General features: G+C 39.3%; 1 long non-coding RNA gene across 1 annotated transcript in view; it reads right to left on the reverse strand.

Moving 5' to 3' along the window:
• Positions 1–1,555: 1,555 nt before the first annotated feature.
• LOC106949532 (uncharacterized) overlaps positions 1,556–15,834 on the reverse strand; it is a 99,535-nt gene continuing 85,256 nt past the window's right edge. Inside the window, exon 3 of the long non-coding RNA XR_001425400.1 lies at positions 1,556–1,706. This is a non-coding gene — a long non-coding RNA (uncharacterized LOC106949532). The remainder of the gene's footprint in view (positions 1,707–15,834) is intronic.

Genomic DNA, 15,834 nt, shown 5'->3' on the forward strand with positions numbered 1-15,834 from the left:
ACATTAAAACTGACTTGCCATGATAAATGGCGTTACTAACACCTCAGCCTTCTTCAGATTTCCTTGGAAGAAGGATTGAGTTATTGATATATTAAATCCATCCACTCGCTCCCCTGTGAAGGATCAAAACCACCCAAAACTGTGTTACATAATGGTCTCTTTGCCCTTGGCATTCAGTGGGCTCTTGCAAGGAATCCATATTGAGGGACATTCATGTCTCAGTGGGATCCAAACTTAATTAGCAACTTCTACTGTGCTTTAAAGGCTGTTCCCCCTATCTTCACCAATATATCACCTGGCAGAGTCAATTGAAGACAACTTCAGCAGCCTTTTCTTCCTGACCTTGGCATTTCTTCTCAGCCGTGGTTTATTGATAATTTTCCGGCTGTGGTGCCTCTCCTCATTTGTCATGATTATTGCTGAATTTTTACTCTGTCATCCACAAGCGTGGATCAATGCTTGTCGACTTTTCTTTTGTCATATTGGCAGCACAAATGTCCCTTCCTCTCCAAATGAGGCTCCTTTTGCCTCCCTATCTATTAGCTGTCTGTCTACACTGCACTTGATCCTTTGTTGGGTCAGTCTATATGTCATTGTCCAAACAAAAAATAAAAACTGACACTTTTGCATTGCACAAGAGCAGGAATCAAGCAGATAAATGGATAACACATTGTTCATGTTTTTTGTTTTGTGTGTGCAACTCTAAACTGGCCACTTTATTAGGTATATTTGCTGAATTTATCGACACATAGCAAATCAGTCTAACACAGGCAGCAACTCAACTCATTCAACTCATTCATACTCAACCTGAGCATCAGTATGATGGGAAAAGGGAATCTGCCTGCCTTTGAACCTGGTGTGGACATTCTCAGTTATTTAAACTTAGAATAGTTTAAATGAGAGGAAATATTCAGTGTGGGGCAGTTGTGTGGAATGTCTTGTTGACATCAAGAGGAAAATGGGCAAACTGGTTTGGAATAATAGAAACGTAGCAGTAGCTCCAATAATCACTTGCTACAACTAATGTATCTGCTAAAGACAAGAAATTGAGGATTAATTAGTCTGAATTTATCGCTTCCAGTATCAACAGTTCAGTCTGGTGGTGTTTGCTTGGTGCAGAAAAGTTTCAGTTTGCCACACTTAAGGTCCCTTAATATCAACTGAGCACACTTTAACCCCTTTTAGACTATGTCCACAAATTTGCCTGAAAACCCATGTTGACCTGATTCTACCTCGGTACCTCCTGTTGTATATTTCACATATAAAGGAACACATCGAAACTCTTTGCTACCATTGAACGTTTTAATTATGAACTACATGTGGCTGCAATTTTGCACTATTAAGATGTATTTTAAGTAACGCGTTAATGTAACAGCAATGATTTATTCAGAAATAGTTGAAATTTTAAATCCAAGGTTTTTTCCAGCAATAGTAGCATAAGGGAAACTTTTTTTATTACTACCTTAGTTAATTGCAAAAAGCATATATATTTTTTACATAATACTAAATAAATTCAACATGTAAGGGGTTGGATAAGTGCCAAAGCCTACCTGTCTTTTGTTAATGATGAAGTCCATCCACAGCGTGAGCATCTTCTGATGGCCACTTCCAGCTCAAATCATCTCTGCTGAGTTCATGAGCACAACAGTGAGTTCACTGCCCTCCAGTGACCTCCACAGTGGCCAGATCTCAATCCAATAGAGCCCCTGTGGGAAATGGTGAAAAATGAAACACTTGTCATGAATCCGCTGCTGCTTTAATGTCAATACGGACGAAAAGTTTCAGGGGAATGTTTTTGACTCCTATGCCATCAAAAGTGAATTCAATTCAGCTCACACATCTTAAAAATAACTGACTTATGTTATTTACAACAGGGCCACGTTTGTCACTGAACTGCTCACATAATAAAATGCACTGGACGGACAATCCAATCACTCAAGAGTCAAATATCCCATGCAATAAGGCCACATCTGTCTAACTGATTAATGAATTGTCACAGCAAAAGGAACCAGTTGGAGCCGGTAGCCGCCTCAAGCAGCTCACAATCCATCTCAGTCGGCTAGATGGTTAGTTCCTGTAGCCAGGCCAAAGGCATGGCTGCTCCGTCCAGCTCTACCATGTCTACACCTATTCCTCCATGCTCCCTCCTCCTCCCTTGACGGGCTGAACAGGTCTGACAGGCGGATTCCTTTTCTTTTCAATGTATTAAAGGCACTTTCTCGCTCTGACAGCCTGCTCTGTTCTGCCACCTTCTAGCTGGGGCTTCACACTACTCTGGGCAGCCACTACGTCTTGACAGACCACTGTCACTTCCCATCATCCTCTCTGTAGATCCTGTTCTCCCCCTTCTAAGCACGCAGACCCAGTTTCCAACCAGTGCAATTATTTTTTTTGACAAGCCATCCATCAGCTTTAACTTTAAAGCACTTTCCACTGATACCCATTGTTACAGTTCTGTGGCTTTTTATGCAGGCAACAGGAGAGAATATGATAGCAGACATTCAGACTACCCAACCATGTAAATCTACTTTGTTCCTTTTTTATTTCCAATTTTCTGTTCCATTTTTTGCCAAATTATGCATATTTGTTGTGCATAATATGCCCTTGTCAAATCACATTAACATGTCCTTTATTGCCGTCGGAGAAGGTTATGATTGCGCTTTACACAAGGAGCAAGAGATAGCTTTACTCTTACTATGAGTCATGGCAGAGTGCTGTTGCACTGGGATACATTTCTTGAAGACAAGTCACTGCAATTACACGACACTGATAAAAGAGTGACCTGACTCATGATGCCTCGGATTGCATAATTAGAATGACAACTTTTAAAAATGTTGGCCGGATACGAAATATGACTTATGCCCCAAGGAGATCTAATTATGATCTCCGACACCGAGTTAATGATAGAAGGTGGGAGTAGCATCTGGGGATCTGGAGGGGACAATCTCTCAGCATGTGACATTTGCTGGCTCCTAACAACTGGGGTCATCAATGGGCTTCAGAAGTCCATCCTGCTGATTGGGAGTTTATGTGTGGAAGTTGTGTTGTATGAGGCCAAAATAGATTACATGCTCTGCAATGACTGGGTTTTCTGCCGTATTCTCTAATATTCTGAGATGTTCTGTGAATTTTTATGGAAATAGTAATCTCATCATTTCTAGCTCGAATGGCCCTGACCAGTCACCAGCCAATCAAAAAGTTAAAAACCCAATCTGTTTTCCTGTCAGTTTCTAAAGTGCAACTTTGGACACTCTTCGGTGTGGAAGTTGTTACAGGGGGAAGGTGACCCTAACCCAGCCTGTCAATAGGATATTTGACTTTTAAGCAAACACATGTATGAAGCTGCTGTAAGGTTTAAAACACAACAACCAATGTCAGCTATTCTTTTAACGTGTGAGAAACAGAGAGAGGGTCAAAACAGCTTCAGCCTCTACTGCAGTACTACAATGTGTCAGGGACCGAGCTGGATTTAATCTGGATTATGTTGACAGGCTTTTCAAGTCAGGGTTTAGCTGAGAGACATGTCTACAAACTTCAGGGAATACACTTGACTAGTTAGTAATGCTAACCCTGCTAATTGCTAATAAAGGACAATGCATTCTTTTTGCTAAATGTTTCCTACTTCTCCGTTACAAAAGAACATGCCTAGTTTAATCTTAATTTTGTCAGAGAAATTGGAGGCTGCCAAGAAAGAGTTCAGTGTCTGAAATACACATTGTGTGCATAAAAGCTTGTGAAAGCTAGATAAATAAACTATTCATTAGTCACTTTTAAAGTATGAATCATAATAAACCAGTATGATACATGATACTAAAAAATAAACTATGAAAATGTTGCACAGTGTTTGAATACATGAATAATGAAATTCTGACTCATGACCTTAATAATAATTAACACCACAGGAAATAGCAAAGCCCACTTGTTTTCCAGCTTGCAACTAGAATACAAGTTGGGGTTGTAATGTTTTTCTTAAATACAAATTCTGATATGGATCTAGCAACCAAATCCCACCTTAAAAAGAGCTCAAAATTTCTATTTTGTAATTATTTTAATCCTCATACAAAGAAGTAGATCAGAAATGGGCTGCAAGGCTCTAATCGGTGCATCTTTAGTTCTCAAGATGACTTTTGTTTAATTTAATGCTTACACTTAATATTGTTAGAACATGTCCTGGATGATCTAACAACAAAAATGGGGACATTTTTACTCATAAGTTAATCTTTACAAATAGTTGAATACATTTCATTTCAAAAAGCACAAAGTATTTGTGCTTTTGATTTATAAAAATAATTGGACAAAGCACTCAATTGCTGCATTATCCTGTAAGTAGCAAATCTGAAGTGCTGAGCAGCTAAAGAGCATATCTCCCAGGCAAACAAAGAATAAAAAAAAACATTTTCCTGAAACTGTTCAACAGTGACAAAGTGTGAACATATGGCACAGAATGACCCAGATGGTCTTATCACCCCTGAAGACCGCTAACTTATCTCTTCTTCCACAAGATTTCCAAAGCAGGTGTTGATGAGACATAATGAGAAACTCCACATTCAGCTTCAAGTCTATGATTTGCTGTTTATTGGCTATTATGGGCATTAATCTGACCCCACAGACGGGGGAACATTCGGTCTGTGTCTCTGCATAATCAGGCGAGGAGTTAATAACACACAGGTTGTCACAGCTGTTGAAGACAGAGAGACAAGCTGCCCTGGGTGACAATATGTCAATGGTTGTCTAGCAGATGAAACTGTGGATATTAATAAATCAAAGTGACCCCTACCTGAAGCCAAACAGATGCAACACCTGGACATGTAAATTCCTGCATAATGGGTGCCATAAATTTAAATCGGAAAAGCTCTGGTTTAATAACTGCGCAGACAGCTGCGAGTGGGACAAACAGGTTGTGCTTAATGTAAAAGACACATTTGGAGTAGCAAACATCATCTGCTCCCATCACTTAATTCTAAACTGGGTAAAGAAGAATGTAGAAGCACCATTTCTCTACTTTCTCCTGATGAAAACCATATATCAAGGAAGGAGGTGCAATAAAGTGTGTTTAGGTACGTAAGGTGAGAAGTGTGTTTGTCAGAAACAGTAGCTGGCTGGCAGTAAGGGGAGGGTGAGGGGGAGTAACCTCCCGGCTGCTGTCAGTGTATTAATCACCACTGATGTGTGTTGTAAAAGGATTGCTGCAGGAAATAAAGACACCATGGTGTCAGCTGCATTGCCCTGATGTGACTCCATCAGACAAGAGGATGCTTATTGACAGGGTGAGAAGGGGGAATGGACAGAGAGAGAGAGAGAGAGAGAGAGAGACGGGGGGGAGACAGAGGGAGCAATCAGTCCTAGAGTCAGTCACCTTGGCACTGACGCAATGTCACGAGAGCCCAGACCATTATTCCTCCAAGCCCACAGGAACATTATTTAAACTCAAACCTCAACCAGTGACTTGCCTGAATGTCACCAGAAGGACAAACATCAACACATACACAGCTGGGGCCAAAATTATTCATATCTTTGGCATACAAGGTCGTGAAATATGGTCATTTAAGACATCTCTCTAAAGATATAAGAAGATAAAGGTCTCATCAAATATCTCTTAAAAAATGTTTTTGTTGACATTTTATTTTTGAAAAAAACTGCATGTTACTGATTACTTTACAATCCTCAAAAATCTTAACTGTAGCAATGAAAGCCTTTGTTATAACTGCATAGTTCAAGTGTTCTCGTGGTTTATCATTGGTAATGAGTTCCAAGTCTTCAAGACTGGATGACCTCCTTGCCAACACCTTAATCTTTAACTCAATCCACAGACTCTTTATCAGATTCAAGTCAGACCTCTACTACATGAGGTTAGCATTACTTCCAGTCAGAAGAAACATCCAGGTACCTCGAGGGGCTGATGCCTATCACCAAGAGTCATTGGGTGAGAACGATTCACCCTAGACAGGTCACCAGTCTGTCTCAAGGCAACACAGAGGACAAACAGTTCTGCACACACAAACTGTCTCATTCACTCCTAAGGGGGAATAACCTAACGTGGACATGCCGTTACACTGAGACGTTCTCCAATTCTTGCTGAGAAAGAACATGCAAACTCAATGCAGAAACAGTCCAGGCTGGGATTTAAACCCAATACCCTCTTGCTACAACTAGGAATGCAGTGATATGAAAATGTGGGCCAACACTGATATCTGAAATAAATACTGTCGTTATGACTGATAACCAATATGTACAGATTTTGTATGTTTTTGAAAACTTGGGGAAAAAAAACAACCACCCTGCTGACTTCACCACATGACCAACCTCCACTCCTACCACTCCAAAAACAACATGATGGAAATAGATATTGGTTGTTAATATTGACCCAGTTTTATTTATTAATGTTAAAAAATGACTAGCATTGACTAGTACCAATGTCCGTGCCATTATATTGTGCACAGCTACAATGTAACAGTGTTAACTGCTACACCATGCATCCCTCTGAATAAACATGTTGGCAAAAGTTAAAGATTAGATAGGCCTAACCCTCCAAGAGGAATTCATATTTTTTTGAGTTAACTGTCTGGTGAAATCGGGAGAAATGTGGTTTTGGAGCAGTAGCTTAGAGAGCTGACAAATCCAAGAATTGAGAACATAGAACTTCTCATTTTTATGACCAGATTCATTACTTTTACAGACACAAACTTAAAGCAGCCTGTTTCTTCATATTAGTGAGCCATACAGAGATTGCTTAAATCTCACTTTAAGTATACTGCTTTAATAACTGTCAAACAATATCCCAAGCATATCATCTATCATGTCAGCCACCCTCTAAAAGTCCATTTACTGTTTTGTTTTCCCCACAGCAACATGTCACGTGTCCATAAGAGGTCACTTCAGCATAATGGCACATGTGATGTTTGGAAAGGACATGAAAACACTTGAAACACATTGAAATATTTCCAGTTTCACTTAGATCAGATACAGAAAAAAAAAAAAATCATCCCCGTAGCTTTTTATTTGTAATACAATTAATTTTCTTACCTGATTAACTCTATGTGCATAAACTACACTCGCAGTTGCCTTGGTGCCCTACCTGTTGTGTCTGCTCAAGCTATCACTTGTTGGCTTTTTTGTTGTACAAATGTGCCTAATTAATATCCACCTTGAAAAACACTGGTAAAGACCCATTAGAATTTATTTATTTTTAATGCCTTCTGTATTTAAAAGTGTTAGAAATCTAAAAGAGGTTTACTCTTTAAGCACGTAAAACGACGACTTGCTTACACCTGCAGAAACATAGGACAACCCTAATGCAACGTTTAAAAGAATTTGGAGGAAAAAAAAGACTTTTGAAGGCATTTATATTGGAGACTTTGGGGCCTTTGCAATGAGCCATTTTGTATTAGTGATCAAAAAAAGGATAGAGGAAACTTTCAGAAGTTGCAATGCTGCGCACACACACACACACACACACACACACACACACACACACACACACTTCCTCTGTAGAGCTGTCAGTAGATCAAAGCACTCAGTCCTTCATCAAACACCCTTACAGAAGCACAAAGCCGTACACTGACATTGTATGACCGCTGGCGTTTCAGACAGCACACACAATTTAACTTTACTGCACGTTCCTGCTAAACGCCCTGGAAACCCTACACTAAATGCTAGATGATTACTGCTGCTCAACAAGCAAGTTAAGCTGCTGGGCCAAATGCAGTATTTTATAGTTGGTTGTACTTTAAGAGGCAACCGTCTCAGTCTTAGTACACAAAATGATCATTATTACATGGCACAAAAGTAGAAGTAATTTAATTCTTTTTTTTATCCATTTGATTTTACTGTATTTGACAAAAACAGTCACCGCCAGGAGAAATTACACTCGAGGATTGCAAATGACTCAGGTGAGGTAAACTCTTCCAAAGTTATTTCTGCATGTATTGCAATGGAGCAGTTGTTAGCATATCAGCCTCTGCACATCTAAAACTGCATATAAACATCCAGGAACGATGTAGTCTGACACAACCTGGAAAAGTACGCAATTTGATTTATGTGTTTTACTCAAACATTTTCAAGGCCCGAATAAGCATGACTAATAAAAACAAAGCATGGGAAACTATTTGTATATCTAGACTGTATGCCGTACATAGTTCTGTAAAACGTAAATCCAACAATCCATCCATCTATTGATCTAGCTGTCTTTCATACCCAACTACATTTCCCTGGAACTACTAGCTCAGAAACTAATGGATTTATGTCAAAGAAAATCTGTAGGAATCCTGTGATACAGATGTTGCTTAGCTTGGAAAACTACAAGTCAAATGCAAAAGAATATGGGTTTGCAACCTGCTAATTTAAAGTGTTGTCTATCATTTGTGGGAACTCTGAGTTCATTTTAAAAGTCTGAAATCTGCTATAGTCCATATTCTGAGTATTCAGAAGAGGAATACCCAAAAAAGTATCCCTATTTTCTTTCAAGAAGATTTTACACCCTTTCTTCTAACTCACTTTGATAAAAAAAAAAAAATCTACCTAATGCAATCAAGACACTGATTACCAATAACTACTTTACAAAGTCCAGCTACTAAAAATTCAGATGATATACTTAATCCAATTTAAAATATTTTTATATTGAACTTAAACTGTTCACTGAATACAGCAATAATACAATATGTCACAGAAAGACAGAGAGGAGCACTGACTTCCTTGACCCGTCTTGGTAGAGTACCTTTCTAACCTGCCTCAAAAAGGTGGGATATTTAAGAAACAATTAGGAGCGTACACAAAGCAATTTGCAGGCAGTCGAACTCCTCAGGCTGAGCCAGTGAAGGGCCTTTCAGCGCTGATTTATCACGCTGTCGCCTTCAGAAGGCAACATAATTAATAGGAGCATGGACTTCTAATTCCACCCGCTTCCACGGCCAGTAGATTCCGTTTGATTTATGACGGCCAAGGACTTTGCATTTTATCAGTTCATTCGCTCGTTATTTATGTTGATGACCAATTTCAGTGGGTCGCCATCATCTAACTCGCCACTAATCAAAGAGAATTAGGGTTCACTGCATTATTTAGAAGCAGCTAATTTATCTTTGGAATGAGAAGGAGAAGTAAGTGTTGGTGCAGCAGTTCAGTTTGTGGTAACCGCACGACTCTGCTTTTAAAATAATACAATTATGACTGCGGTTGAGCTTTATCCCCTGCATTTGACTGAATGATTAGACCTGGGTGCATTGATTAGGCTGCTAATGCTGACCTGAAAAATAATAAAAAAGGCATTCATCAGGCACAGAAGTATTTTATTATGGCTTTTAAATCTTTCTTTCAAAAGAAAAGGGTGCACTTGTGTGAATTTGTTCATTAGCGATCTAAACTAAGCAGACAAAACTATTCCCACACCATATTTAATATTTGAATAAATATCTTCTAGCAAGGTTCAAAGCAGAATCTTGGCATAATTCTGCCCAAATATTTGACCTGGGTATCTAATTGGACATGATTCATTTAAATTAGTTGGTTTACTGACATAGACCCGACTTTTAAGAATAGCCACCCACTTTCAATTGGGTTTAAGCTGCTCCCATTCCAGGAACCTAATGTCATCCTGTTTTACTCATTCAAAAACCATCCTACAAATGCTAAATACCTTCCAGAGAAGAACTTTTGATGAGACAAAGATTAAGCGGTTTAACCACAACGGCAAGAGGATTCAATTCGTAAAGGTGGTTTTTAAACCTTATAAATGTGTCAGCGTGGTGGTGGATGGATTAAGCAGAGGGGACATCTTACTGGCAGTGGTGCTGGTGTATGGAAAGAAGATGTAATAATGAAGAAAGTGCTATACATTTGGACATAAATGGGTGTTCCAGCAGGACAATGATCACAATTACCATCTAAAAGAGATAAAGCAGGCTGGAATTCAGTCTCGGGAATGGCACAAACCTCAGCTTTGTTGGCAATTTATGGATTCCACTTAATATGATAAAAAAGGGCCAAATATCCAAGCAGAATTGTGTCACTACCATGTTAATGGTTACAAAACGTGTGTGATTTCACTACAACTTGTAAAAGGGCAAGGAACCAATATTTGATGACGTGTATGAAAATCTTTAAGTCTATTCTAAGATTTATAAATGACTGTTGTTGTTTTTTTACCTCATCATTTTGACCTGGAAAAATAAACTTAATTACATGTCCAAATGTGCAAAAGTAACATGATAATTGATTATAAACTTCTCACCTTCAGCGGTAATTATCAGCTCTTCCTGAAAGCCATCAGAAGAGCATTAAAGATCAAAGATGGCAATAAAGCCAGATTTTTACCCTTTTCTTTTCTTTTCAACTGAGTGCCTCACAAGAGCCCATTTCACTCCTCATAACCTATAATGGCTCATGGATTCTTGTGCAAAAGGCTATAAACTCAAACTCCAATGGATCACAAGCTGGAACACCGAAGCACAACTGGACTGAAAAGATTTCCCGCAACACTAAGAGTGAATTATTGTCCAGCTAAAATAATGGGTCATGAATGGGTTGCAGATTAATACAATATATTACAAGAAACACAGATAAATAGGGTCACATTGCAGACGTGTTTGTTAGAAAAATTACACCTGTTCCAAGTGTTATGAACCTGCAAATGCTATTCTGAAGGTTAAATTGTGTATTACTGTTAAACAAATTGAGAGAGAGAAAGCCGCTGACAGTGGGACATTACTTAACGCCCTTGCAGGCAGTGCTACAAAAGGGGTAGGATTAAGATGCAATAAACCTTACACAGTCAAAGAAAAATAGCCCTTGTAAACAATGCAGTATAGAAGCTGTGGAGCACATTGGGTAGGTTTAGGGCTTCGCATATGTCACTTTAATGCTACAGCAAACTTTCCAGGCAGGGATATTAGATTAAAAAACAGCTTTAGATTAAGATTTGACCTTCTGAGGTGCAGCGCAGTAATGAATAAAATGTTTAGTAGTTATTTCTGTTTAACAGCTGAATGCTTTGCAGAGGGACGTTATCATCTGTCTGTCTCATTATGTTTAATTATTCAGCAGAAAGGAAGATGGGATGTTTTTTGACAAAACGCTGCTCGGTGCTTAGCAGTGACACTGGGCGCTATGATGTTCAGACGCTACGAAATCGACTGAGCTGCAGCCCCCTTGTTCACAAGGTGTATCATTTATCCAGCAGGGTAATAAGATGCTGAATTTACACAGGCCTGTCAATAGGCATGTCGATAGGCGGACACTTAGCATCTATCATCCAGAGAATCAATGCCATTTTTCAGCCATGAATCCCAGGAAATGATAGCTTTCAAATAAATGGTGCAAAGAGAAACACGACTCCCCTTGGGGAGAGATAGATGTAGAGTGGCTCAATTTCCCTCCTTCTTGCTTCCCTCACAGCTTCTGCATGCTATCTGGTTTAATGCAGAAGGTCAGGAGACACAAGAATGAAAAATCCCCGGGAAAAAGGAAAGTGTTCCTTAAATGTCTGGTTAACAAGACAGCAAGCCGTACACAGAGACTGACGTTTCTATCAATATCTGAGATCGAGAGTCATAATTAAAACAGGGAGAAGAGTGGATGTGCTCGATTCAGCTAAGCCTGCAATCTGGCCTCACTTAAGAACAGTTCGAGACTGAAAGCGAAGATCATCCTCTGTTCAGCAATCGTCTTCCTCTCGCTGAAAGCATGTAGAGAGAAGGAAAGGCTTTTCATACCTGAGAGATGGAACCACAATTACATTCTCTAATACAATATGCATGTCTGATGTATTCGTCTTAATTATATATTAGTATACTACAGAACCTAAAGGCTGGATATTATGTAAAATCAACTTTTGAGGTTTATATCATGGCACAATGTTATTCCCTCATCAAAAAGATTGTCGACTGCACGTTTGAGAGATTCTTGAATCTCCCTTGGCAACCAAAACGCTTGCTGTGAAAAAGTGCTGCCCATTTCCACAAAGCTCCTCCTCGGAGCTGCAGTCTCTCCAGCTGAGTTCCTACGTCACAGAGACCTCTCCTCCAAAACTCTCCTCACACAGCTTCACCAGACTAGCGGCAGTAACAATTAGCAAATGCCTGACGGAGCTGCTCGTCCACTGAGCTCATCATACGAACTACTTCTCAGTTCAACTCTCCTAAGAACAGTTGTAAACAACATAGTGGAGAAGCCATGTTGTGGTGACGTCAAATTGCAAAGTCAAATTTGTTTTAAGTCATGTTTGATATATACAGCATTTTTATAAAAGGTAACCTGCTTACCTTCTTGTGCAGAAAAAAGGCACGAAGTACCTGGAAAATACATAACACCACCCCTTTAAAATACATATAGTCTTGGTTTTGGGTAAGTGAAGGGGCCTGAAGGTAGAAGTCCACTTTGGTTTTGGCCTATGGCTGTCAGAATCAACCTAACCCATATGAGTGCTACTGCAGTACACTTTAAAAATTCTTAAGCTTACTCAATTTAGAGATGTATAACAATCAATGACTTTCAAATTAATATCCAATACGATAACATCTAAATGCTGCACTTCATTTATATACAAATTAAAACTCTGGCCAATGTCTATCAATAATCCTGATTTGAAATTCAAATTACAAACAGTGATCAGCTTGATAAATCACAATAAGAACCGTACGACTTTAATATGATGATACGACATGTTTTTGCCGCCTGTATCACCTGTTTAGACGTGGTGAGAATGTGACAGACGAACACCGTGGCAGGTCATTAATCACAAGGACAGCCAGAAGCAGCCATACTTAATCCTGTGACCATATCCTTACATTTCTCCACCGCTGCTGATGCTCATAAAAGAGCGAGAGAGAGCAAAAAAAAAAGAAAATGATTTACACAAATCAATCATCTGCTGCCGCTGCTCATCGGCTGTAATACTGGCAGCCTGTCGTTACGGCTCCATTGTAAAGGGCGCCTGCTGACAACCACAGTTGATTAAAGGCTACGGCTCCCTAACCTTATATGCTAAGAAGACTGTCGCTGAGTGACACAAACTCTTTCTCCTCTTCCAGCCAGTTTAAGGCAAGAGTATTGGCATTCAAATTTGTGGCCGCTCTTGTGAACAGATGTGTGTTCTGGCGAATAAGGGTAATGACACCAGCAGGCCTTCTCTGCTTCCTGGGGCTATAACAGCGTACACCCCCAAACCTCCACCTACCAGGCTCCAGAGGGGCAGGAGGGACAGCCTCAACAAGTTGAACACTTCACAAAAGCCTGCTTTCCACAGTCCTTTTCCCTTCTCTGCAATTATCATCAAAGAACATCTGTTTGTTGTTCCTCATCCACCCCACCTCTTCACAAGTGTCCTAGCCTCGCCTTGACCCGCACTTTCAATTGTGGTGGATGTTATGACTAAAAATAAACAGAGTGAAGGAGTGAGACTACCCTTTGTGTGAGGAGGGCGTTCTCCCTCACTGCCGCCGTGAGGAAGGATATCGCCCGACGAACAAAGCAGCTTCCTCCTTCTGCTCGCCGCTCCTGACAGGTACGCCAACATCAAACCAGAACATTTTGCGTGGATCTGATCTGGGAGATGAATCGTGGTTGTTTACAGATGTTCGAGTTGATCCGACTGTCGTTTTGCTGCTGTCACGGTCTGAATGGCCTTTCACAGAAATGTTCAATAGTCCCATTGAACATGATGCATAACATGTTATGCAGATGCTGTGCTTCATCCTGTCTGATCCCTGAGAATTTATATTACAAGGCCTTTGATGTCATATGTAAACTCCCTGGTTTTTGATTTATTGCAGAGTCAGCAGATTTACAGTTAAGTCTAAAACTATTCATATCCCTGAGAGAATTCAACCAAGATATCTATGGTGGGAGATGAGTCAAAAAAGAATCAGTTTTGAATAACTTCTGATTTTACTTATGTTGAAATAAAAATGCAGGTTGAAAATTATGTGATTTTTTTGTAAATGATCAGTGAAAAAAATCGTTTGGCATTACAGTGAATTAATTTTTGTTATAGTTGCTATTCAGCTTTTCATATATTTCTGCTCTTTAGATAATTATTCTTTGGTGGAGAGCTCAAAGGCTTTCAGTTTTACAAGCCTCCATGCCATCACCCTAATGTTTAGCTCAATCCACAAATTGAAGTCAGGAACCCGACAGGGCTGTTTCAAAACTTTAGCATTAGCTTCTGCTAAATTCCATGTTGGATTAGTGCTTTAGCATTAGCAGAACCAATGTTTATGATTAGTGCTTTAAGGTTAGCTCAACTAACATTTTAGTCAGTAGTTCCCACCACTGGCTAAAAGCTTAGATTTAAATAATTAAGAAATTAGACAAAGATCAAGTCATTTATAGCCAAGTGCTGACAGAGTTTGTACTTCTTTTTACAATGATTGTAATTATCAAAGAATTATTTCTAAAAATCAATAAATACTACTAGCTACCCCTGCCCAAGAGCTAGGCTATATGGCCTAAAGTTGATGATATATTGAGCAATTAACCTAGAAAACAATAAATGGACGATAACACTACGCCAAAAATAAAGAATTTGATTGGCCAGCATAAATGATTCACTATCAGTTATATTGATGGTATAATTTATAAATCTTCAGAATGAAGCCATACAGCTTTGCTTCAACCAGATCTATCATCGTCACCTCAACATTTGAAATTATCTCAGCCTTACCATCTCTTTCACTTCTTGTTACAGATTGGATGCGGTGAATCAGGTGACTACAAACTTTTCACACCACACTGAGTCTTAAAGGAATATGAGCATAGCCTACCTGTACAGAGCCAAAAAAAAAAAACAACAACAACTTTTATTTTCCTTTTTTAAAACACTGAAAATACCAACATGGGCAAAATCAGAAATTTCCGGTATATAGACAAGGCCTACCATGTCCCCTACTTAATCCTGTATGAACATGGTAAAGTGAGTGAATGAGTGAAAAGCATGAGAATGACCTAACAACACAGATCTCCTCTGTCCCCAGATACAATCACTGTAGATCAGATTAGTAGACATGCTTATGAATTTCTCCCCTTAACATCTGTCACGATACTTAAGCATGAAATATCTGACTAAGTATCTTGGTGCCATGCCATGCAGCTAAGGTGGAGTCAAAATGACAACATTATAGATGGCTGTAATTAAATAATGCACAAGACCATTGTGCTTTGTGCTAACCATTTTGGAAACTGGACAGACTCCAAGCCATCTGTGTTTGCTGACTGTCAATGGGTTACTAATGTGTAAAAACAAACGCAGATTTGCTTGTTTTAGATCTTTTTTTTTAATGGAAATCCCTGGAGAAGTCTGGTGATGGCAGTATGATTATTTCAGCCACATGGTCCAAGATGGACAAAAGTGTCAGGTGGCCCTAACTCTCAGTGATCCAATCAATCTTCTTGAATCGGCAAGATAACTCAAATTCTGAAACCAAACTTGATGGAAAAAAAAGTGGTCAAGCATTGAAAATCATAAGAGGGGGAAAAAATTCCAAATATACAAGTCAATCAGTTTTATATAAATTTAAGAAAACATATAGATGAGTGATGGGGGAGTGGTGGTCAGCCTGCCTGTATGTAGTCCGTAATGTTCTATAAATCTTCCTCTATCTTCTCTGTAGTGATGGCAGGAAGGAAAGAGCTGCTCACCAACCCCCCTCCATCTCATTCACATGTCTATCTACCTGTTATCTGTGCCCTTGGGCAAAGATTACTGATGCCCTGCCTTTGATATATGACACATCATGTGCCACAACATTTCATCCAGTGAATTAACCTGGAGAAAAGCAAAAAAAAAAAAAAAAAAAAAAAAAAACGTTTCTGACATATATGTTGTGTATTACCTTGAATCAATTTTTT

The sequence above is a fragment of the Poecilia latipinna genome, unplaced genomic scaffold, assembly GCF_001443285.1.
Source record: "Poecilia latipinna isolate Pla-1442-1.1 unplaced genomic scaffold, P_latipinna-1.0 Scaffold349, whole genome shotgun sequence".
NCBI classification, from domain to species: Eukaryota; Metazoa; Chordata; class Actinopteri; order Cyprinodontiformes; family Poeciliidae; genus Poecilia; species Poecilia latipinna.